Below are 26,806 nucleotides of genomic sequence, written 5' to 3'. Positions count from 1 at the left end.
GTTCTTCACCCAAATATAGCTCATTTCTCTCCGCCCTGCCCTGCACTCCAATAGCCTTCATCTCATGGACTTCCCAGGTTAAGCCCACACAGCCAGCTGAGCTTCAGGAAGGGCGAATAGTCAAATATGCACGATGTAGACATTGCAAAAATATATTCCATATTTCACCAGATTTTGTATCCCAGTATTTGCTGTAACCTTTCTCTCCAGTACAACAGGAAGAAACTCATCAGGGGATATTATACAAACAAATGGCACCCAGCAGCAGAAAAATAACCCAGATCATCTCATCAAATCAGCAGTTTTGGAACTAATCAGCATATAGAAATATTCCTGGGGAACTTTGAGAGTCTCAACAAATCCAGAATTTCCCAAGCTGAATTGCTCATAGGAAATATTTCTGGAGTGAGAAATTGAAATAGTTTCCAGAAAGCCTTGGATACTACCTGGTTATTTATACATCCACTGCTTAGACCTGTATGAACTAGTAACTGCAACATACAACAGACTATTCTGCTGCTCTTAGTTCTGCTTTTACACAGTCATTCTGGAATTAAAAATGAAAAAATGAGATAAATATGGGACTCAAACCTTCCCTTATCAGATTTGCTAAGTTATAAGAGGATTCTGAAGCACAGCAGCACAGCTTTATGTGTGCAAGAGGATTTGCCCTGCTGAGCTTATCACCATTGTCATTCAAATCAACAACTGTTAGAGAACAAGTCATCAACACTTACATATGAGAGTCACATTCCACACACAGACCTCAGCAGCTACAAGGTGGTTGATCAGAATTAAGTCCTATGAGCTCAAAACAGAAGTTTTGCTCATGCTAACTTTATCAGAAGCACAGAACTGCTACCTGGCTATTGATCAGTGTTTTTTTTCATTTATTATTACATCTACATTCAGAATGGTAGGTATTGTCAAAGATAAAAGTGGAGACAACTCCGTGGGAAATGGTCTCAAACACACCAACAGAAGAGCACTGAACAAAGCAAAATCTTGCTGAGGAGTTCTTGACATAGCTGTCCTCATGGAGAGGCTAACAATCATATTGCATACTATACATTACATACTATACATACAGACAGAGCACCAATAGAATGGCCCCAATAACACACAATTACTTTTGACACCAGCAATAGGTTTCCTGGATTTCTTCCATTATTTACAACCAGAAAAAAAAAGTCTCTCACATTCAGACATGGAAAAAAAAAAAGAATCAATTTGCTCAAGCTTATTTGCACTGTGCTTAGCCACAAGCTGTCCTTTCTCATTACATCATTCCAGCTACTACCAGGCAGAACTTCAGCTGCTTTCGCACAGCAACTATAAGCCTTTCATTTTTCTACTATCATTTAAAATATTAATCATTTCCCTATTAAACAGCAAAGATAAAAGACTTTGGCCCTGTCTGTCAAGAAACTGAACCATACCCAGGAAAATTAAGTTGTGTTTGTGTTCCATTTAATTTTATTGCTCCCAAATGCTGCCATTTGCCAATAGGATGTACTTGAACAGGAAGATAAAACCCAGCACACGTTCCTGAATGTATAGAATGCATTTGAACATAATTAATTGATGAGAACTATAATTAATATGCAAATAAATCAAGTGTGAGCATCCCAAAAATGTATGAAGTAATACTAGACATGAATTGACTTCATACCCAGAGACATTTGTTCCATTTAAAGAAATGTTAGTCATGTGGTAGACTCGTGAGGGCCCAAACTGTCCCTGACAGTACAGAGTGCAATGGCTTTCACAAGTAGCACGTGCAGGTGGGACTTATTTTACCACAGTAGCTTTATTATAAGTTGTTGAGAGTTCTATGTCAAATTGGGAATGAATTCTCCTGCCAATGACAAAAGCAAGAGTCCCTATTTAGTTTCTGCTCAGTACCGTGACCAGCATATGATTTGTGTATGTCTATACTGTGGACTGCACACTGGAAAAAGGATGCCAGAGTTAGTGGTAAATAAATCAGAGTACCAGAAAGCCTCTAGCTGAAGCAACTCCACAGTTAGTTTTCACAGCTACAGTGCCAGGGCAGCCTGACTACTGCCAGTCCTTCAGCAAGTTCTCACAAACCAAAGCGCTGCTGCTTCCCAAACACCACACTCCGCAATGGAAGCATCCCGACTGCATCCTTTGATCCGAATCCCCAGCAAGATGCAGCAGAGGCATTAGGAGACAGGAACAGAATATGGTAAAAAGAATGCCAATCCACCACAGTGTAACTTGATGCAGCTACATCTTATGTACAATGTAGGGTTTTACACACAAAAAAAAAGGTACAATAGCGGTGGGAAAGGCTCACACCATATAATAGTTAAGGACTGGTAAATGAAACTTAGAAGTGGTATATTCAAAACAGAGAGTTGAAAGGTGCCTCACACAACCTATAGTTAAATTACAGTACTTTGTGACGGGATGTTGCAGGTATCAAAGTTTATGCAAGTTTACGGGGAGACTGCACAAGGTAATGGAAGAGAAATACCAAAAAAAGTTACCAAAATAAAGGACACATCTCTGCTTCAGAAGTCTGAGTTGCAAGTTATCAATAGTGTCTGCATGAAGTACTCTTTCATACTTGCCCTATTCAGGGATTTTTCCTGCAGGCAGCCAGTTCTGGTCACTGTTGTAATGACCAAGCTGTACCTGTAGTCCAAAGCTGTACAGCTGCTCTGATGTTCACATCCTTACAGTCATAGGGCAGACCATCATAGCATTAGTTAATGTTTAACATTAGTTTTATTCAGCATAACTGACCAGAGCTGCAGAAATGCATCGGTATGAGCTTTAACAGAGCTCATACCTGGAGTAAATTAGCGAGTGTCCAGAAAGACAGGAAAATTAGCCAGTGCTAAACTCAGTCCTGCTGTGACCAGATGGTTTCTGGCATCTCAGAAGAAAAAAGTGGATTTCAGCCATAAATACGCTCAGTTTATTAAACATTGATCAGTAGAAAGCATTGTAAGTATCAAGCTTTGATATAGTAAAAGCACAGGACCCCCAACCCAGTATTGTTCATGAAGTGTATGCAAGAAGTCATCTCAAATAACACCACAGAAAACCAAAGTAAAAGTTAAGACATTAGGTAAGAGTTGTTTTTTTGTGAGGAGACCTGAACAGGGCTTACACTACAAAACACTATAGGTAATTCAATATAGCACACATAGAAGCCTCCAAGCATTTAGAGCTGAAGGGCAACATTTAGACCTTGATGACAGGTAGGAATCCATGGGGCAAAGAACATTGCAAGCCATGCCTACAATTAACAGCCCCCAAACAAAATTTGGATCAAAAACCAGGCTGCTAGAAAAGACCCTCACAAACATAGCCTTCAGATTGAAAACACATTTGAAATCCCTTGCTGTCAACATCACACCTTGTTCTGGTATGACACACATTTTTAGAACCATCCGTATGAGGTATTTCAGAGTCCCCTCCTGATCTCTAAGAAGTAAAAGGCATCTCTTAGCTGCTCTTCTACAGACAAACAACAAAAACACTACATACAAATCTAAAATTCTTCCTCCTTGCCTTCTCCAGCTTTCCACATAAAGTGCTGATTAACAGGCCCACTTTAGGAAGGCAGCAGCCAAAAGGATTACCCTCTTACTTTTAGGCATCACTGGTATTTCAGTATCTAAAATCAATTAACAAGCTGTGTCTATTAAGAGACCCATGAACAGCTACAGAAAGCTGCTTGGACTTGCCTCTTATCAATTCTTAGCAAGAAGAAAAGAACAGTAGTGGGAAGCTCTCTTTAACAGGAGAATTTTCTATGTATGAAATTATTGTGTTTATGCCATGGAACCAACTCTTTGTTTTCCTACAAAAAAAGAAATATTTTCTTTTTCTTACAGTAAATCATGCATGCGCTGTGCAACCTGGCCTTCTTTTCAGGGGGCTGACTGCATTTGCATAAACAATATCAGTCTACTGTTTATCAAGTCATTAATTCTTCATGAAAGCATACAGCTGTATAGAAAGGCTTCTTTTATGCTTCGAAAAATTCAAGTGCAAGTGTTATTAAAAAAGGAAGTAGTTGCATGATTGTAGATCTTGGAGATTAAAGATCATCAGGGCTAGCAAATAAAGCAATCAAAATGCAGAAAAATTATGGAGAGTTTTTCACTGATTTCTTATTGCAAGGTGTATTTACATACAGATAAAATTCCAGATGATAAATAATACAACAGAAAGTGGTTTTTTCTCCTAATTTGGCTAATTTCATAAAAGACTTGCAGTGACATTATAAAAATGTGCTCATCTACAGCTTCTATAATTGAATCAGACTGGGTAGAAAAAAATACCTCTACATTTCTTCTTCTTTGGTCTTCCCTTCATTACATCCTTTATATTGTGTAAAAAAAAAAAAAAAAAAGTATCACTCTAAAAGCATACAAGTCTTTAAAAGTAATTAATACAAAGCCTTATAACTGGATACAGGTGCAAGTGACAGAACTTCACCACAAACTTTACTCTAAAACATTTAGATTTCTCACACAACATTTTTATACACTGGAAGTTATTCTTTCAGTGAAATTTTGAAGAGGATGTGGTTAAGAGGTGAAAAAAGTGAAACATGGTCCTGCCATCAATTGCCACTCTATTGCTGAAGTTTCCTGCTTCACTGAGTGCCTGGGAGGTGCACACATACTCCAAACACTTACCTATATGATACTAGATGTCTAATGTGCAGAATGCCTCCTGACAATAATAAAGAACCTCAACTTATTGGTCTGGCATTTCCAAGGGAAATGGAGACACTTTGTCTCCACCTGGGAGGAGCCAAAGTCTATCCCAGTCTGGTTATCACTCAATCACAGGGTGCCTCCAACATAAAAAGGCAGATAAAGAAACAAAGGCAAAGACAGCAATTCCTTTCTGCCATCACCTCAGGATTTAATGAGAAGTCAAGCAGTCCCCTCTTTCTCATATTTAAATAGAAAGACTTCAGGCCAGACTAGAGGCCATCAGCTTCTCCACATGCTTCAGCTTTTCCCCTTTATCATCATGTAATACACGTAGCCCAGCTTCTGACCTTCTTGCTCATATTGAAGAGCACCCCAGCATATGCCAGCACAAACAAATCATGATGGGATGGACCCCAAGGCAAACACACAGCTCCACTGGCTACTACACACCAAAGTGTCTGTCCATGAGCACTCTATTCTAGGACAAGTACTGCAAACGTCCACTCTGATTTAGCCAGATTACTCTACAAAGGCTTCTTTTGAGTTCATTGGGGCTGCATACAGAAGAATGACACTTCAAAGTCAAGATGGTTACAGCCAAGCCAATACAATTAATACTTTGCAATCCAAGAAATCCATATCTTAAAAAAAAAAAAATGTAGTCTCCAGACAGCATGAAAAGTAATAAGATAAAGGAAAAAGACCATGTTTTCCATTTATTTTATAAAAGGCACTAAAGCTTTTTCCACTAGCAATGAGTAATTGCCATAAATCTAAATGAAGAAAGCCTGTTCACTGAGCAAAGACAAAACCAGTTACTGTATATCACAGCGGCAGAAGGATCTAAAGATCAAAGGGTAAATACCATTTCCTGCAATGTGTTTTTCCAGAATACAGCTTACTCAGCTCCTGAGTAGCTTTACAGTAGAGTAGGAAAAACTATGAAAGGAGGGAGCAGCATATGTTTAGGATCTGGTAAATAAACACCCAGACACACACACAAACAAGCCATGCTTGTATAGTGGAATCAATGTCTGTGGCTGTAAAAAAAAAAATGGCCCTCTTTTTTGCTGTTGTATCACTTGATATGTTCTTCTCCCATATTAGCTCTTAATCCAGGTCAAATGACAAGCTTTGCTATGGATTCAAACTCCTAACCACACGCTTTGTTTTGCTACGAAGAGCAATACTTACTTCATGACTCCCAATGGCCTGCGGATAAAGGCCCCTTCACTACTCCATTCACAGCACAGCATGTAGCTCTCGCCCTAAATCTAAGAAATACAGTGCAACATTACGGCTGTACAGAGTGAAAAACACTACAGAAACAGCTACAAACACAAGCAAGCAATTTTGTAAGAGGTTTTTGAAAGGTTTCAAAAGTCCCAGCTCTCAAAAATAAACTCTTTCTCCTCACTGGGTTATATCCTTTAGCAGTATTGATTATTCCTTTGTATCACAATGCCTCTAGGTTTTCCTAAGAGGTTCTTACAGAGCACTAGGGACTGCAAGGGCTATGCATTCCAGTGAAAATGCAGTGAAAGGCAAGGCAACAGAAGTGATCTGGAGTCCCTCACATACAAGCTGAACCTCTCAGCAAGACACCCAACACAGCAGCTCTCAGGACAAGGACACTTCTCTGAGGCAAAGAGAAAAGAGGAGGTAGGAACAGATTTGCTTCTGCTGTGGGAGGGTTCAACACGAGCACTGGCTTTCAGAGCAAACACACAGCCAGGTGCTACAGCTTTTGGAGACTAGGAAGTGAGACCCTCAAAAACTTCCCACATCTCCTGCCCCATGGGAGAGTCCCTGAGCAAGCACCTGCAGAGGCTGAGTGCCCAAGGGAGCACTGATGGGCCAGGAGCTACAAGACACAGCGCATTACTGGGGCCCATTCCTGTTAGGGCACACAAGCTGATCCCTTGGCCATACGACCACAGTTCTGCAGTCAGAAATAGGGAATCCCCTAAATATGAGCTATTGCCATGTGGTAACTGTGGGTGAAGCCTAGAGAGTGACTAGTGCAGCCAGCCAGAGCAAAGGGGGCTCCTTTGTTTTTACCCCAAAACAAGGACCTGATTCTTTTTTCCCCCCCAACAACTAGGGACTGCCCTCCTTTTTGTTCAGGAAGCCAAGGGCTAGTGTGTTTTACATTCCCCTGACAACCAAGGCTCTACAACATGTTCTCCTTACTCAAGGAGCAGATTAATGAAGAATTGGCTTCAGGCAGGTTTGAGTGACACTCGCACCAATTTCAGACAAGGCTTGAAGAAAAGGACAGTATTTGTCCTTGTTTATCTTTGTTGGAGAACCTTTCATGACTGTTCTTTGCTTTTTGAGTTATCCAGACACTTAGGACTACAAGCAGCCTCCCCAGATGCTTCCCTGCAAGTCTTTGCAGGCAGCTAGTGCAGCAGGAAGAGTAGTTGCAGGGCTGCACCTCTGCTGTCCCTCTCCTGTGAGCAGGCTCTGCACCCACAAAGAGCAGCCAAACCTCCCCACCACTCCTACTTCTGGCACTCCACAGGCTGAGGAGCCACATCTCTCTCAACATAAACACACACCCTTGCCTCAAGAAGCACAAGATGCACCCCTCTGATCACTCCTGTTAGTAAGCTCTACAGAGATGGACTGACTTGACAATAATCAGCCTTCCTTCATATGAACACCACAGTTACCTCATATCACAACACCTCTCCTCCTCCTCCAAACATGTGATAAATAATAACCTGCTTGCTGCTAATCCAGGGGCATTGTTTCTTACTCCCAAAAGCTCTGTCCTTCAAGCCAACACATCCTTTATTCTCACTCAGGAGAAGCAGGGTGGTTTCCACTAACATTGTCTGTTCTATTGCCAAAATGGAAACCACTTTGTCCTCACACTGAACTGTATTAGTATATTTAAATATCTTCTATCACATAGGAACCTATTCTGAGTTTTACATAGCAGCTTCCAGTCCAATGGCTTTCATCTGAAGTTATTTTAAGGGCTCCCCCACCCCCCCAAAAAAAAAGAAAGAAAAAAAACAAAAACACCACAAACTGAGGAAAAATGGTGACATTTCTGCTATATTAAAATACCATCAAGACAAATACAAATTATTAAAAAGTAAAAATGTCTCTAGAATATCAGAAGTACAATCAGGTTTGGCACTGCTTTCTTGTCTAAATCTAAGGTTTCTCTTACATTATAAGCATCTGCAGATACTATTTTTAGTGTCTGCTCTGAGCATTAAACAATTCAGTCAGCCACTTAACTCTAAGCATGTGAGTAGTCCCACTGAAATGCAAGCTAATTTCTTTCCGAATGCAAATTATCTGTAGTTCTCAAAAAGCCATTCAAATTGTATTTAAATGTAGAGGACCTTTCTACCTGCAAAAACCTGAATGTAAACAATTTCCTATTGAAGTTTATTGCATGCACTTCAGGTAGGTAATAATGTTGACACTCATTGGCTTATTTTTTTTTATTTTATGGAGAAAATGTACAGAAAAACTTACTCCATTTAACCAATCCTTTGGGAGATTTTCATTACTGGCCTTACATAACAGCAATTGAAGATAGAAACAAAATATTATTTAACAAGGTTTTATATGACAGCATAAAAAGTGACTGCTAGCTGAGTGTTGATTCAGACATATTTCTGCTAGGGTCACTTCCCTGCCAAAATATACTTCCAATAACCATACATAAATTTTATTTTTAATAAATAACCACTAAACGGTTGTATAAACAGAGTAAACTGTGGGTAACTGTAGTTTAGAATGAATATCTGTTGTAGCAACATTAACAAATACCTCGCACAGACTGACTCCAAGTCAGTGCCACCATCACTAGCTTGTTGGTTGGTGGCAAAACCAAATGATGTTGGAACACGTCAGTGGTTTCCCCTAGTGAGAAATCTACATCCTCACTACATCAGCTTTCACACTCCTGAAGTATCCCTCGTGTTTCTACTTTTCAGATGTTCGGCTTTGAAAAGCTTAAAATTTATAAAGAAATAGTCACTGACCCAGAAAGTCACTATGGCAAGACTGTTCCTATACCCTGCCCAAAACATAAACATATAAAAAACGCTTATATGGAGGCAGTGTGTTCTGAAGTTTGAAATAGGAGTCTAGGATTTTAAAAAAATCAGCTACCAACTCCTTGTGCGACCTTGGGCAAGTCTTTCAACACCCTTATCCTTCAGCTCTCGAACTACGTAGCTAAAAAAAAAAGTGATTGAAGGGGCCTTGTGAAGGTTATTGATTGATTGCTGCTTGCAAAGCCTGCTGAGATGCCACTGGGAAAAGAATTAAACTGTATGTATTTAAAGAATCAATGTATATTATTACATTATTACTGAAATAATGGTAAACATATTGTAAAAAAAAAAAATAGAAGAAAAAAGAAATAGAAAAATAGTTGCAGATCAATTTGCAGAAGGTGAATTAGAAGGTACAGTATACCTGATCCTGTAGCAGTAAAGTTAAAGAAAGCAGGATGAGACCTTTCTGTAAGAAGGGGTCTGAGGCCCAGGTCAGCGAGCACTACCCAGAATTAGGCACCCTCACTCTTGAAGGGCTTAGTTGGGACCTGCCCATTTAAGTCTTAACAGTGGCAACCATTCATGAAAATTTCTTCAGCTAAATCACCCAATTCCTTCAAAAAGCTACCTTGTAATTTTCTTGTTACAAAAGCAGTTCTATTTTTATGCTTTCATCAACCACATGTACATGTATGTTTAGGTAAATTCTGATTTCCCAACTATGCAAATGTAAGAGGCATTTTACACTTTTCTTAAGTACTGACACATTTACAACTGCAAATTCTCTAAAACGTCATTCAACCAAGACTGATTATTTGCTGCATAGTGAGCAGAGGAAAGAGAAAGAAAGGAGCTGTCAAACATTCTTGCTTTTCTTTTTAGAAGGGAGGAAAAAAATAGGCTTTTCTTTGGAAAGAGACCTTTTAATAAAAGGATGATGCGAGCACTGAGCAAATAGTATCAGCATATCTGGAATTCCTCATAATAATGGAAGAAATATTTAAGATGGCAGAGAAAACCTTATGGGTTTTCAAAGGCTTCAGATGCATTTGTTTGAGTTGGTCTTCTACTGAAGAGACTCCATTTATTTCCTGCAACTTACAGGTGTATGTGGTCCATTTGCGTGATGCATTCAGCCTATTGCCCCTCCAAAAAAAAAAAAAAAAAAAAACAACTAATCAGGCCACATTTTTCTTGACTTACTCTATTTCTCAGGTTGCTTGCATCTTAAAATAGTCATTCCTATCTCCCTGTGGCCATTGTATTTTTCCATCACACATTACCAATAAATTGTCCGCATTTCATTATTGGTGTACTCTATTATTATATAATCAAGATTTGCAATAAGTTACATGGAATGCGAAGGTGCCTTTCCTCAAGTATTTCTCTCTCAAAACCAAGTAACAAAGCCACCTTGATTCCCCATGACCTGAAAACTTGCAGTAACTATTCCTATAGAATAACAGGATTATTTTCACTTTTACTGTTATAATCCTTGTAAAACAATGGCCAAGGAACAGGCTCCAGTACCTTTACTGACAGAAAATAGCAATGAAATCTGAGAGTCATCCAATTGACTTTGAGAACTTGCAGAGTAAGACTATTAAATTAACCAAGTCACATCTATGACTCCTAAACAGTGACCCCAACATATGGTTTGACACCTTTCCCACTGCTGCTGGAAAATGTATGTATTTACTTATTAAGCTTAGACAGTTAAATAGATTTATAGACTATTCTAACAATAATAATGAAAAATCGTCTCCAATCAATCAAGAAATGCTATATAGCATGTTTCTACAGACCCAGATATTATCCAGGATATGGGCATTTACAGCATAATTGTCCCACTAAGCCAATAACATCACCTTTAAATGGAGCTGACAGTTCTTCCCATCTGTGGTAAGAACTCAGTCTGCTTTACAGTAAAAGCTGCAGTATGAAGCTCACTCCCTCCACCTGTCTCATGCAGAATCAGCCAAAACATGCTGCACTTACAGTTTTGTTAAATGAAGTAATTTCCACTGGGAACTGAACAGAAACTATTACACCTCTTTTGCATAGGAGCATATAGTTGATATGTGGCCTAATGTAGAGCTATATAAACAAAAAAGAGCAGCCAACTCTCAATATTTGACCCTGATTTTATATAATGTAACCAAAGATAGATTCACTGAAACTTAACAAGGATTTTGTATTCATTTCGCCTTTTTCATGAATTGCTGTAGCAATGCACTCAATGGCTATTATGCTTAGCTAAGTTTAGAATATTACGTCTACTTCTGAAGTACACTGGCTCTTCCGAACTCTAAATAAACCACTGAAAGGCTTTAGGAAACTTTTCAGTATTAGTGCACACACAGCCAACTTGTAGCAACTGGAAAGGGGTTCTGCGTTGTATGCTTGATGCAGACTATGGGCTTTGGACAAGGCTAGGATGGCAGCATATTTTTTTTCTTTTTTTTCCTTTTGGTGGTGTTTTTAGTTTATTCTTAATAAAAATAATTTTTAATACTGGGAGATCTTTTCTCACAAGCAATATTTGAAAATATGTTTAACAATCACCAGAAAATAACCAGAAAAACAGCAGGGCAGATAGAGGCCAGCACAATCGCTAAGAACTCAGTACTGCCCAAGCCAAGGGGCAGCACCCCTCCTGGAGCCACATTGCACTTATTCCCTAGATCCTTACAAAGGAGGAAATGGGGAAATGTAAGTCCTTCAATGCAAATATTTATCTCAGGTTTATTGTAAAGGTGGACCTCAGTGCACTACAACATAATGAGTTTAAATGTTACAACCTGTGTGGATACAAAACGCCATCCCTGGCTCTAAAGAGGATTGTTTAAAGTGGTCATGGCTGGTTAAGGCTCTTTAAGAAATGCAAAAGCACATTTATGTCTTCTTTTTACAATTCTATTTTTCACTTCTGTATATGCTCAACTAGAACAACAACTTTAAAAATCTTAGCATACAATAAACATAATAAAAATAGGAAGCTAAGAGAGAGTGCGGCTCTAACTGCTACAGGTTGATTTCATACCAAAGTCAGACAAAGGCTAGCAATCTTTAATGTACTTCAGAAGCACAGGGTTTATCACAGGTTGTGATTTGGCCCACTTGGCTGACATTTTAACTTCAGCACATCTCCATCCAAGCCTGAAACCTGGCAGACAACGCAGCTTTCCTTTTCTCCTCAGCGAGGGATCTGATTTTGAGCATTCAAACAACTGTGACTAAGATCACTTTCTATATAGACATAAATTGATTTCACAAGACAAATTACAAAAAAAAAATCCCCCAAAACCTTCTAAGCTTAAAGTAGGCCATAAAGTCAGTGCTGAAGCTGAATCATCATTAACATTCTCCACACAAACAGCAATTGCAGCCTTGAACTCACCTGCATGCAAGCAGCAGTGGGGGCTCTCCAGGGCCAGGCCTGGGCAGCTGCAGCACCCAGCACCTCATTGGGGACAGGACTATAATTGAGCTGGAAAAGAGCCCCGTTGCAGCATCATTCAAGAAAAGAGTAAATGCCCCTAGTTTTGGCTTAAATAGGGCTCCCGGGACTGTGGCAGGTGTTTGAGAGACCTCAGGTGAGGCCATTCAGGACAGGTAAGGCCCTGCCATTAGTGGTCTGTCACGGACCTCCCACGAGGCAGGTGTGCAGACCTGGGCCAGGTCTCACCTTCAGCTTCCAAACCTGGCAACCATCTCCTCAGAGATTCTAATGATTCCCAGTTTTAGAGCCTTTTTCCTCTTTTTTTTTTTTTTCCCTCCAAATAACCTTGCAGTTAAGCCCAATTGTATAGGCATTGTTTAAGCCTGATAACTAACTCATGGATTTGACATTGAATGTGGAGTCAGTTACGAGAAGCGGGGAGCCGGAAAATACCTCTTTGGTTATACAGTGGGTCACATACTAATGGAAAGTCATTCCCAAAACTTTTCTGCTCTTTGAAACCATTCAAACCGTGAGGCTTTCACTATTTCTCCTGGGAGGTAACTCTACACTGTATGAGGAAATGTTTCCTAATAGTCAGCCTAAATTTTCTTTTGCTCAATTTCATGCTTTTATTCCTAATAATACACCCTTCAGCCATCCTAAAAATCCTCTCTCTTCTGAATGTTTGGACCCTTGCAGTATGCTAGACAGTTCACATATCCTCTTTAGTCATTGTTTCCTCATTCAGATATTTCTTTTGGAAAATAAACTTGGCAGAGACCAGAAGACAGCTCTGTTACCATCAAACCTCCTGTGAATGCGACTGGAAAAAGAAAAGGTCCTCAGTTAAGTACTTCAATGTGCAAATAACACACTTTGGAGTTGACAGCAATCCCCAGAGTAGTGATTCTCAGAAGCTCTTTACGTGGAAATCTCACTCTGGAATGGAGAAGGAGCTTGAACCAACTTTAGGAATCGAGAAGGATGATGGTGTGTTCTCATCACTAAAGCACATGTATTGGATTATCTGAAGCTACTCCTGGCTCTGCCATCAAACTACTGTGTGGTCGGTCTCCTATGTCTTTGTTTCCCTATCTATCAAATGGTTTTACGGGAATGTGGCTTTTCTTTTTTTTATTTTTTATTTTTTTTATTTTTTTTTCCATTCAGTCTTTCATTTGAGCCTGAGTTTTCAAGAAAAAAATTGAGGGGGAGAAGAGTACCTCTGAAAAAAGTTCCCTGCAAAGTACTTTGAATGCTAAAAGCATTAGGATATACAACATATATGTTTCAAATACTGAAGAAATTAAAAATTTCTTCCTGTTTACTAGTTGATGAGGAAGTAAAGCACTTCCCTAACTCAAAGAAGAATTTCTGACAAAGTCTGTCAAAGGTCTGTAGGGTGCTGCTGACATTCTAGGTTTGACTGGGAAGTGAATGTGCAAATGGAAATCTATAAAATGATATGATGGACTGCTTTCTTGACCTTCATTCAGCATGTAAGTACTCATGTAGATGGTAGTTGAGGTGTGGCTAGAATACTTTGCGTGGAAGCAACCTTGAGACAAATCTCAGCAACACTGTGCTATGTTGATTTTATATGGACAGACTAGGTGGAGAGGATGAGAAACACCATTTAGTTTCCATAGTCAGTAACCACTCCAGCAACCACATCACTCACCAGCACCTAAACCCCAAGCCAAATTTTGTGCTGGGTTCACAGCACCCATCCCTGCTCACTCATCACATCCTACAGATAGTAAGTCTGCTAATGGTCTCAGCATCAGTACCCAAACCACCTGCATTTTCTTGTCATGACCCAAATTCCACAGTGGGATTTGGATGAATTGCAACAAATTGCAGCTGGATTTTCGAACCTGCATGGGAAGAAAACCAGAACAACTTTCTACAAGCCAAAGGGAGATTTCTTGACTCTCTTTTCCAGGGCTAAAAAACTAGAATAGGAACTAGTTTTTATACATATGAATGTTATGAAGTATAAGGATGCACCATCCACTACCTCCAGTCTTTTCTTGGGTTTCTGCTCCTGGCCATTTACAGATGAACATAAGTTTTTGAGGAACTGAGTACTCTGTGCCAGGACTGACTAATTATGAATAGGTTTACCAGTCAAAGGAGATGGCCCTGTGCTTGAGAAAGTATTTTAAGAAAAATAAATAAATAAATAAATAAACATATATATACATATATATAATGTTTAAAAAACAAACAAACAAACAAACACAAAAAAACACTTCCTACCCTGCATCAGCCTCCCAAATTGTTTTGGTTCAGCCTCATCTTATTTCTTCTAAGCCCATGATCATTTGATTGGAGCAGTATAAGGAAATACTGACAAAATTATACCTCATCTCTTCACTGACTTCATGCCTTGTGTGTTAAAACAGAATACATGTAACCTGAATACAGGTACAGGCTATTTGCTATCACTAGTGAAAGTAAATCATCTAATGCCAGATGAATGAGCTAAGACAGAGTCAGGTACTGAATATAGTCTCCTTAACCACACAACCACTACTTCTGTATTATTTTGCTATCTTTTTATCTTTTTACTGCATCCTGGAAGACTATTTTATACTGTTTAACTTTGAAGAAGTACACAATAATAAGCATAAACTGGACAACATTTTCTTCTCTCATACTAATCTTTCTCTGTTCATTCCATAAACTTAGCAAAAATTGCATCTCTACCAAAAGGACTTCCTTGATTAATTCAGCGTTGTCGCTGAAATCCAATGGTACCATTATAATGAACACTGCCCTGTGCTCACACTGCGTCTATCACAAAAACTGTTATCCCATAAATTTCCTATGTTCATATCCAATTATTTATACAAAGGAGAAGAAGAAAAAAAAAAAAAGAAAAAAAAAAAAGAAGAAGAAGAAGAAGAAGAAGAAGAATACACCACTTGTTTTGGTAGATTTTTAGTAAGAGACTGGGTTCTTTCTTCAAAGATGTAGGAAGACACTCATCTGTCTCTGCTCAAAATGAGAGCACACATGATTACCCCTCCTAAACATGTCCTTTGTATTTCTCTAGTTTGGTATGATTTGTTTCTTCATGGTATTCTCTTCATTGTAAAGAATCCAGTCTCCTGGGTGTGGTCAAATCTAGTTTATCACTCCACAAAAAATACTGGTATGAATCAACAGTTTGTCTAAAGTAACAATGTTATTACTGTTCAGTGACCGGTAATGTTATGTGAATGCAATGCATGCTTCTCCAAATTCTTCTATGAAAGCAATTAGATTTAAAAATTCAAACATAGAGTTTGAAAGGTGGCAAGACCATTTGATTTGTTAAATCAATAACTTTGCTGGACATACACCAGTTTGTATCATGTGGGTTTTGGACCACAGAATGAGCCATAAGTGTTCTAAATACACCTTCATGTCCTCCTATATTTATAAAAGATGCTGTATTATCTTAATATATATTATCAAAAACAAGGGACTTGGTTAAATAAATTTTGCACTGATATATTTCTACTGATGTTGTACAAACACAACAGCAGCAAACAAGTTTAACAATAACAAACCAAGCCTCATATGGACACACCAAATTTCTAAGAAAATTAGCTTCTCCATCTGCTAAAGTTAACCAACGTATTTGTAAAAAGATTATTCACCAAAAATAATAATTTGAACGAAGGAGGGAGGAATGAACCTCAACATCAGAGCTGAAAGCGAACAGTAGTGAAAGCAATAAATTGAACTTATAAGGTCCAGAAAAAAAACATGAATCACCCAGCCTAGCAGACAATATGTGAAAAATACTGAATGGGAACATGCCACAGAGACAAGATGAGACGAAGTAAATATGTCATGCAGAACAGATGCTGCAAAACAAACACAATGGCAAAAATAATTATATGTTAATCAAAGTCTCAAGAGGAAAAAAAAAAAATCAATGTATTAGCAAGTTTCAAAACAGCTGCATCTAGTTTTGGACAACAGAATTTGCACTTGCAAAAATCCCATCTGCAAATCCAGCCATGGAGGAGATGCGGGTACAATCCATTCCGGTAATTGATACGTGGATGTTTCTAGCTGTCTGGCTGATAGAGTAACACAGCTGAGTACCTGAATACTCACATTCACCTATTCCTAAATAATTTCCAGATGCATCATTTGCTACCACAGGCCGTGCTTATCAGAAGGGAACTGCTGAACAACACCTTGCCATTCTAAACTTTCAATTCAGAAGACCAAAGTCAGCTCCTCTAGCCCATGTTCAGTATTCAACCCTAAGGTTTCAGAAAAGGTTACAGAAGCGATGTTAAACATGCACATCCAAGGGCAATTCTCATCTAGTAGCAGATGAGACCTGATCCATGAGGCCTAACAATACATATTTAAGTCAGGAATTAGCACTTATTGTGAGTAATGCTTCCAAAAATGGAATCTCAGAAGACAAAAATATTAGAACACTGCAAAATCTTACTGGTTCAGTTAAAGACATTAACAAGTGTATCTGTAAACACAAAATTCCAGAGGCTCTGAAATTTAAAAACACAATCGGTTACAGTTTTGTGTCTTCCATGACTATGAAACATGAACAAAATAAAATTATGATATAGCCCAGTTTCTTCAGTTTCTGAATCCAGAAACTGAACTAGCCTCTAGCTCTGATGAAACAACAGAGTTTTAACGTGAGGGAAAAAAATCTTTTGTTAATGCTTCTGCAATTATTATGTAAACTCAAATATACATAACAAAGTCACAGACCCATAATTGGAAATACAGAAGACTGAGGTCTGACACCTTTCTGAGATCCTGAAAATAAAATTTCCTTCCTAAAATTGATTCAGCTTTCCAATAAATAATTATGAGATAGCTGTGATCAAGTGGGAGCGTTACAATGAATACAGTAGAAAATTCCCACCGAGAATTAATGTTCCTCAGAAGGTAGAAAGTTGGTGGGGTTTTGTTGTTGTTGTTTTGTTTTTTTCCTTGTTTTTCAGCTACTGGAATTCAGTCTCCCTCTTTTTTCAGAAACCACAGAAAAATGTCTCTTGCTCAGCTTCACACTCACCGTGGCAGAGGTTCAGCCAATAAAGGCAGAGAGTAAGACTCCTGGTAAAAGCAAAAGACAACTCTACTACAACAAAGTGTTTGGAGAAAAAAAAGACTGGGCCAAACATAGCTAGTTTAAGGCCTGACTCTGACCTCCTGAACTTAACGGATTTTGAATGCTAATAAGGATGAATTTGAGCAATTCACAGAGCTGGGGAAAAAAAAAAAAAAAAGCATCATGGGAGCATGCTTATGCTCTCTCTGTATACACACAGACACACACACAAACACACGTATTTGGAGAAAGCATTCGTGTGAAAAGGATTTCATTGCTATTCTAAGCTGTCTTTAGCAAAATTTTCACAATGTTCAAAAAAACAGCCAAACCAACAAACAATCACAACACTGCAGGTCTCTCAGCAGACAAACGTGTAAAAAACAGAAGCAATCTAGAAAAACACTGAACTTTAATGTGTTTAAGTGCTTTTCTGAATTAAGGTGAAAGAAAGCATTTAAGAAGCTTTGAACCCTATTCTGTTACTCTTAAAAGTTATGCTTATAACTGACTGGCAACATTTGAAAATCAGATCACTATTCACACCTGTAATATTATAAGTGGCCTGGGAAAACACAAATAAAACTAATTAAATGCCATAGCTAATTTATTTAGTCACTTCTTGTAAGTGATATGAAAGAACACATTTAGTGCATGAACTTGTACATGAAAAGTCATCTCTCTGTAATAAAACTTTTTTTTTAACCTTCTGAGCTGGACCCAGCTGCTTTTCATACATCTATAACAAACTTTGTGCCAAATGAACTGCTTATATATTTTTCTAAACAAGCCCCACTTTACTTTTTCCAATCAGTCCAGACAGATGGCAAGTAAAGAAAACACTTTAGAGTCAATCTGGTGGAGACCGTCACTGAAGTGCTTTTGCCAAGAAGAAACAGACTAAACATGAATGAGGCCAAATAGTGAAGCTTGGTTTACAGGCTGGAGGTACTAGACTTCTCTGGGCTTACAGAAACTCAATAGCAGCTTTAAAGTGCTTGCAAAGAGCCGCTTCTCCCTTTTCCTGCAGCATGTAGCAACTGCATTCTAACTGGGATAGCAATATTTAGTCCACACAAGCAAGAATAGGTACTGCATTTCTAAAAACACGGGCAGGGAAGTGTTTTTTTGTTTGTTTGTTTGTTTTGTTTTGTTTTCTCCTGATGTACACAATAGTTTCAGCACCCCATGGAATAAGTATATTATTTATCATTGCAAAGAATGAACTTTGCGTAATTTGCCTACAATATTACAGAATCACTTGCTCCTATTCAAAGGCCTGACTGCTCATTTTTTGAACAAAACCTGAATGAACACCACATTGATACATGTGTATCGACCCCAGCCTTTTCTCTCTCTCTCTTTTTTTTTTTTTTTTTTTTTTTTTAATCTGCTTTTGTGAATGCAGCTAAGGAACTAAAGAAAATAAAAGGAGATAAGAGAAGACCCAAAATAAAAATTCTGGCAAGGTGCTAGATTTTCCTACAAGACCTTATTCATGTGTGTAGTCTCTCGTATGCCTTACACTGCGATGCAATACCTGCCAAGTACAGAGGTTTTGTTGCCTACCACTCTGTAAGACCTGACCAGATTCAATAACCACTGTAACAAAATTAGTCTAAGTGTAGCATATAAATCTGTTATTGCCCCACGAAGTTTCAGACAGGGTGGTTAAAGCCTTGGCATCCAGGCTTCATCAGTAGATGAAGGATCATTCAAGCAGGAAGTACAGAGAGTACAGTATAGTTTGTTAATCAGTGAGTCAGATTCACTTTGACCCTTTATCAGAGACAAAATGTCACCAGTTATCTATATGACTCAAACCTGTTTCTTTTTGTAGAAAACAGAATCTCTCTTAAAACAGTCAAACACTGATGGTATTGGGAAGCCTGAGACTCTTTCCTTTAAAAGGAAAAGTCTGTTTGACAATTTTTGGTTCTGTTTTAAATGCATGTAAACTACCAGGAGAAAAGAGGAAACACAAAGGGCCCATGTGCTACTTAAATTAGCATTGACTTCAGTAACTGATGGAGCTGCTATTGTGTCAGGATAAACATGTAGAGAGAGTATTTTTTAACCATCAATGCAGAATTACATGGAGCCGTTTCTGAAGCTAGAACTGGCTAACTACTTTACATTTCTCACAGCTTCCACCTTCTTTTCTTCAGCTTTTCTGTTGTAATGCTCTTTCCTCATCTCTTTTTTTTTTTTTTTTTCTGATAAAATGTATTTTTTTTTTCCACTCATATCTAGCCATCTGAGGATGAATCACCGGGATCCATTTCCTCTTCTGTACATCTCAAGCAGTGGGCCAGATTTCAGGGAGGTCAGCATGCTGGATGGGAAACATCTGGATATCAAACTGCTGTCTGATAAGCACTGCTGAGAATGTGGCAACATTTGGTGGAAGAGTAGCTCTTTAGAAAAGTCCTACCCTAATACTGCTGAAAATTATTTTTAAGTCTAAACAACTACAAACAGACTGAATTATTTGCCCTCACTAGCTCATTATAAAGTAGTGTTGCTTTGCCTTGTTTCCCCACAGGAGTATTTAATTTACTAGTGTATTCAGCAGACACTGTAATTTTATGTCAAAGCAGCTACAAGTCTAAAGAAAAGCATCAAAAGATGTAGATATAGATAAATAATCAGGGATCAGTTTAAAAGATATATCCAGAAGACAAAGATTCAAAAGATGCTATTAACTAGATTGCACAGTGGTAAGGACATTCAGTAAACAGATTATCTCTAATAAGCTTATCCTGTATTAAACCACTAATGAGTCGATGCTGTGATAAGACAGTTCTGAAAGGCAATGAATTATAGACACAGAATAATAGGAAGGGAGTAGCACAAGGTTTCCCTTCTCCCACAGTGCTCCCTGCACACACTCCAACCGCTGGTAAGTGCAGGCCTGCAGCTTGACCCAACAGGTAAGTCATTCAGGTAAAAGCTGATCAAATTTAGTGTTACAAAATTGTTAGGACAAGAGAAAAAAACACTGCTCTCAAAGCCACCTGTACAGCTTGCAGCATTTTCACAGAAGCATGGAAAGTGCAAACCCAGTAAAAATTTTGCCTGAGAGCAGAATTGTTTTTCTGCGGAGATCTCATTGCAGAACGGTGATGTAACGGTTTCACCAAGAAACTCTCCGAGGTCAAGAACTTTATAATGATAATTTCAATAACTGCAAAACTCATCCAAGACTGAAGTACATTTTTCCTATCACTAAGGTCTTCACATCATGAGAATGAAATGATCAGAGTGAGAGGGGAAAATTGACATGAACAAAACTTGCCAAAAAGACCAGGTCAGACCCAAATCTATGGTATTTACAAGCATCCCTTTGAACTGAGAGATGCACTAAAACCTGTCTAAGTCATAAAACAGCTTCTAGTTTTCATAATAGAAGAGGTCCCTCTATTTCCAGGACCACCAAGCATCCAGTTCCCAGAGCAATCCCTAGACATACTGCATTTGATTTCTGAATACAGAAAGCATCATCCGCTTTGTTTTAAATGTTTTTATGACTGCAATTACAAAGTCAGTATCAATACACCATCAATTTGCTGCAAGCTATAAGGAAATCACTCCATCATTTCCAACACATGCCAACATATACTTGATTTATGAAAAGGTCAGGGAACAAAGAAATTCTCAAACCAGTGAAAAACATGTGAAATAATCAGAAGGAAGTCTAGATAAAAAAAAAAAAAAATGCTGAAAGAGCAGTGGACAGGCACAATAAAGAAAGAGGCTGGTGAGCAGAAAAATTTAGGAAAGTTGAAGCAATTACCCATTAAGTAAATTCTCAAGACATGTTACAAATAAGCATGTCCTACCAAATCTAAGTAGGAATGTGCCAATTAGCAGTGCAAACATTCCAGTTCTGAGAATATCTGGCTGTAACTGTGCGTCTTGGAGGGCTAAATCACAAGGTTCAAGCTGTGGACTCAGACGATGATACCAAGGCTCCAGCCAATTTTCAGGGTACCTTTTCAGAGTCAGATTAGGCACACAGCTCTAATGACGGCAGAGAGACTAGCTGTCATGCAGAGTGGTGAAAAACAGCTTAGTGTTTTCACTATGTATTTTTCCACCCTCCAGAAAAAGCATGTTTGCTAAACACAAACCATGTAACCTTGTTGTCGTGGATAATGCATTAATTATACAGTTCTACAATTAGCAGCTTCAAGTTAAAAATAAATAAAAAAAGTTCACAGGTTTGCAGGCTGTCATAAGAAATATCCACAAAGTGTTTCTTTCTGTTTATTTAATCTGCTTGTGAAGTTGCTGTGGAAAGAGAAAAATAATGATGCATGGAGAAAAAATCCTCCTGAGAATCCAGTCATTGATTAAAAAAATGTTAATTAAGAATGCATGCCTTCAGAATGGTATCTAATTTGGCATACAGGGAAAAAAGCATCTAAGAGTGAATTAAAGGCAAGTCCCATGATAAAGATGCTTTGGTTTGGATTAAACTGCTAAAAGCCTCGGTCTTTAAACACTGCTGAAAAAAACATACCTACATATACCAGAGGGAGTATTAGCATTGTAAAGAAAAACTGTATACAATGTGATAGCTTATAATTGCAAAGACAGTGGAAATAAAAAGTTTAATAAATCACTTTTCTTCCAATATTTTTGCCTTTCAGAATTCTCTCCTTTTTTGGCTAAGTGCTTGCAGTAAAATTGCAGTATAACAAATCTTTATTCGGCAGGCCTCACTGTCTGGCAAGTTGTTGGAGAATAAAATCTTGATCTATAAATTAGCAAACTGAAAACCTACTTATCTAAAAGCCCAACGCATACCCTCAGGCATTTAAATCCCAAGGCTGGTAGGTTGGATCTAATTGTTTCCATCATTCTCTCTACTGTGAGCACACCCAGGATGATATGAACCCCCTTCCCAATAATAGGAACGTGCCAATAAAGGCTATTGTGGTCCATGAGCTGACCATTTGCCCAAGGAGTATAAACAGTGAGTATACTGGCACACAGAGGGAGCAGATTCTGGCTTGTGGGTGCTTAGAGGAGATCCATACAGGCAGATAAGTACTACAAGCTGAGAGTGTTTGAACAGAATTCCACTGCTCTCCTAAATCTTACATTAACACAGTACTGTAACAAGAAGATTAATAGCCTCCTGCATGCATTGGTTACCACATACCACATCATGCTGACAATCCATACACATTGCACAAGCGAAAAAGGAAATGGTTGATGTAAAAAACATTCCAAGGGTTTCATATTTGTGGAATTTCTCTTTCGCATTAGGCAATTCCTTTATTTCAGTAATTCACAAAGAGGTTACACATGCATCCTGAAAGGGCAGACTCAGCCAAAACAAAATGCTCAACTGAGCATCTTTATTCAACAACATCAATAGAAAAACATTTCCAACCATACCAGCATATGCTCAGTATTGAGTAGAAACGTGCCACAGAGGGAGCCGACGGAGGAAACTATGAAATGTATTGATTCCACGTATTTCTTCAACGTGGGTTTCTGTGGAAGTACTATCAGCAGCCCTGTCTGGCTTCTTACAGTGATTCATCATCGTGCTGGCCCAGGAGACCAGAATGATGTAAGCTAAACTGGGACTTTCAAGGAAGCATAAGGAGCACTGGCATGACACTCTCATCAAATTTAATATATTGGCTAATTCTTTTAGACCCTTCCAAAATCCCTAGCCTTAACTTCATGTTTTAAGCACAGGTAAACCTTGCCTACTGACCTTTAACTACTGCCAAAATAACAACTGCTGCATCTGCTAGAACTCCTTTTACGGGTATCAGTGGCCTCTTGGGAAGCAACCAAACAGAGATGGTAAGATTGTTTATAAAGCCTGGGAGCAGCCAAACCAAACCCTTTGAATCCAAGTGGTCCTAAACTTTGAACTCAGAAAAAGAATAAAAATCAAAATTTTATACCCAGAGCTCCTTTCTTTAGTGAGTTGAGCCCAGGCCAGGTCCAATTGTCTCTTTCCTTTTACTGACAGCAGATCCTGCTGTAGCAGCGGGGCCCTCCCGAGAGGCGAGCAAGGTTCCAGAATTGGGGTAAATCTCTGCCTGTCAGCATATAATTTCTCATACTCATACAGTGACTTAGCATGTCTGTAGGTAGAGATAAAAAAAATATCATAATTGTCTTTAAGGAAATAAAAAGAAAGCTGTTAAGGTAAAGAACACCTTTTAACTGAGGTGCATAAAATGAAGCATTTTTGGTCCAACAAACCAAGAGCCTAGAGCTGAAATGCTTTCAAATTAAGTTGGGGTGGGGGGGAGAAGAAGGGGTTGAAATTTCCAAACTCTGTATGCAAAAATGCCAAATTAGAAGCTTTCTGAGGTTGATTTTTATATGCTCTGACATCCTTTTGCAGTATGTTTGCTATATACAGGAAATTTCAGTGTGAGCTCAGCCAGTATAAAGTCCTTCAGTACTACCACAATGCTAATGATATTCCAAGCATCCAAACTAAAAATACTTGACTTGTTTTTTTTTCAAATAGTCACTGCCTCCTCTTTCTCACTGAGGGCTGTGAAGCAGAGGACTGTTTCCAGCTTCTGTTACTGAGTTATGAGCACACAAAAATTTTACTTTGAACATACGACAACAGTATGGAGGAAGAGGGATCACCCTCATAAAACTCCCAAATATATCAAATTGTCCAAAGAAAGAGCAGACCAAACATGAAAAAAAAAAAAAAAAAAATCAGTTAAGAAGTTTAGAGTATGAAATCCCGACTCTTTTTCATTTTTCCTCAGTTAAAATCTCTTAAGAATATTTTATAGTGCTATTTGCACTATAATCTCTTTTACCACTCCTCCTCATGCCTTACCTCATCTATATTAGATCAACAGAGACACATCTGTAGATTACAATATTCTCTGAACACATTAGTATTAGATACTTTTTAGTAAGCAATTATTTCTTCATGGTTTAAAAATATACAAATAAATCTTAAAACTCCTTGTTAACTCTGCATTAATTATTTTTCTTTCATTTACTCAGATATCTAAGAATAACACACGGGATAAACAGATTCAAATGCATGCAAATATATATATGCATATTTACACAAATACAGATGAGGTTGTCTAGAAGTGATCCAGCAGAATGGATAGGAAACAAAACAGAGCTGTCAGTAAGATTTCCCAATGGCACAGGAAAAACAGATGAACCAGTGCCATCTTCTCCAAACTGTGGGCATCGTTTCTGGTTATATGACCCTGAAAACTGTCCTGCTTTTTCAGTGCCAGGACACCCACTGCACTGGTATCAATATCAAGCTGGCTTCTTAATGCCTCACTTTTCTGACCCATCTCATCTTATCTCACAGAGCTCATTGCTGAAGAGAGGGAGGGCAGTCATGGGGTGCCGAGCCCAGGGAAAGGAAGCAGCAGCCCTGGGGTGCCGCTGGCCCTGCTTACCATCACAGCCCAGCACAGGCAGTCCCAAGGTGGTTGCACAGAGGCTGCTGACCAGCTTCGAAACATGTTTTCTTCTATCAACGTCCTCTACTCTACTACAAACGACAGAGAAGAATAATACATAAATTTATTTGGGATTTTATGTTATTTAGGGAATTATTTTCTTTTGCAACAAAAAATAAAGATTTTTTTAATGTTTTGTTTTTTCTTTACCAAGTCTCTCAATATGTTTGCTTTTTTTGGTAACTTCCCCATAGTTAGAGGGACAAAAGACTGCTTCAGCTAAGAGCACAACAGGCTTGATCATGGTTTAAATGATGTCTGATAGCATAGGAAACATACAGTTCAGAAATTTCTTGGATACTTAGTGGGATACACCACTACTCTCACTCCTCTGTGTAAGTCTGACACACACCTGGCACAGGCTTACTTTACTGGCACCCCTCACAACATGAACATCTTTCTTTTTCTCATTTTGTATCTCCTTTTTTTACTGCTGCTTTTTGGGTGGGTCATCTAGGGGATCCCTTATTTACCACTCTTGTAATGCTTCTAAAGTCTTTCTGAAATCAGCCATTCTGCAGTCATATTGATTCATATACAGTCCTTTTTTGTACTTCTAAATTGATTACCTGTGCAACTAATTAAAATCATTACCTCTAGTAACTTCATTGCTCCATGGAGTATGCCATGCAGTACAGCTCATCTCAGATTTCCCCAGTATTCTTCTCTCACCCACACTACCTTCCTCACTAGAAGCAGAGCCAAAACAAACAAGGAAATCTCCTCAAAGGGTTGTTTTGCATCTCCTGAGACTCACATACCAATAATAAAAATAAATGAAATGTCAAACCAGTTGCTGCTTAATACTTTGTAAATGATTAAAAAAAAAAAAAAAGGCACAATTAAAGGAGGAGGAACATTTGCATCTCCTCACCATTCCCCTGGTTACCTTCTGCCAGATCTCAGCATATTTGTCGCTAGCAGAAAAGCAGCAGCATTCATTGTGTGAACATGAAGACACTGAGTCAGCAAAACGTAGTGCAAAACCTCTTTCTTCTCCATTTGTTTAGACTCAAACAAAAGGGAAGAAGACATGCCCTTTCCAAAGGTGCTTGCTTGTCCCAAATCATACCAGCAACAGAACTGTTAGCAGTAAACAAACAACACTCAGTATTAAACAAAGCTATCGACCTGCAGAAAAGAAGCACTGTTTTCACAATACTCGGGCAAGCCATGAGGCAGAGGCATGAGGCAGTGATATGCAGCTCTCCTTTCCCAGCAACAGACACTCCTCTTCTGCCCTTTGCTAGCCAAGCCCGTGCAAACGCAGCTGCTGGGTCTCCTTACCCAGAGGAAGGTCATGGTGTAGCCAGTCCTTTCAGATGAAGGAAGGTCACTGCGTCTGCGTGTTCGTGGCAAAAGCTGTGTGCACCTACAGGACGCTGAAGGACTGTCCCTAAGGAGTCTGTCCACAGTACCAGGCAGCACTGACAAACAGGTCTTAGCATTGCCTAACGTGTTTGACCAACACGACTACCCGTTCCAGCCTTGGCACAGCACAGCCACTGGGGCCACGTGGTCAAAATTCTTCTGATTCAGTCTCTGTGGGCAAGGAGGCAATGCTGCTCCTTGGAGGGTCATCACCAGCAGAAACATCTAATCTTCTTTGCTGAGATAACCGTAGCTTTACGGGACATCATGTCATATTGCAAAATGACTTCAGGGATGGTAGATGGCCTGGGAGCATGGTGAACTCTGCAACCCATTCTCGCCTTAGGAAGGAGCAGAGCCATTTCAGCACTCAAAAAAATAAGGGACATCTGAGAAAAAGGATGCCACATGACTGTCCACAGAAATGGGAAAAGCTGTAAATCCATTCCTTAAATTTATTTTCCAAAGAAGCCAACAGCTTTGCTCTGCCCTCTACACACCTTCTGACAGGCAAACTGAGTTGCAAGGAGAGGCTGCTTTTAATCATACAGCTCCAGAGCTTTGCTGCCCCATGAGAAACAACAAGTGGTTTCCAAACCAACAAAAGAAAATTGGGTTAGGAGTGACCTTTTTCCCCACTCCTACCACAAGTTCCTGCAAGT

This window comes from Aythya marila, assembly GCF_965140915.1.
Source record: "Aythya marila genome assembly, chromosome: 9".
Classification (NCBI taxonomy): domain Eukaryota; kingdom Metazoa; phylum Chordata; class Aves; order Anseriformes; family Anatidae; genus Aythya; species Aythya marila.
Note: the sequence above shows the minus strand (reverse complement) of the source record.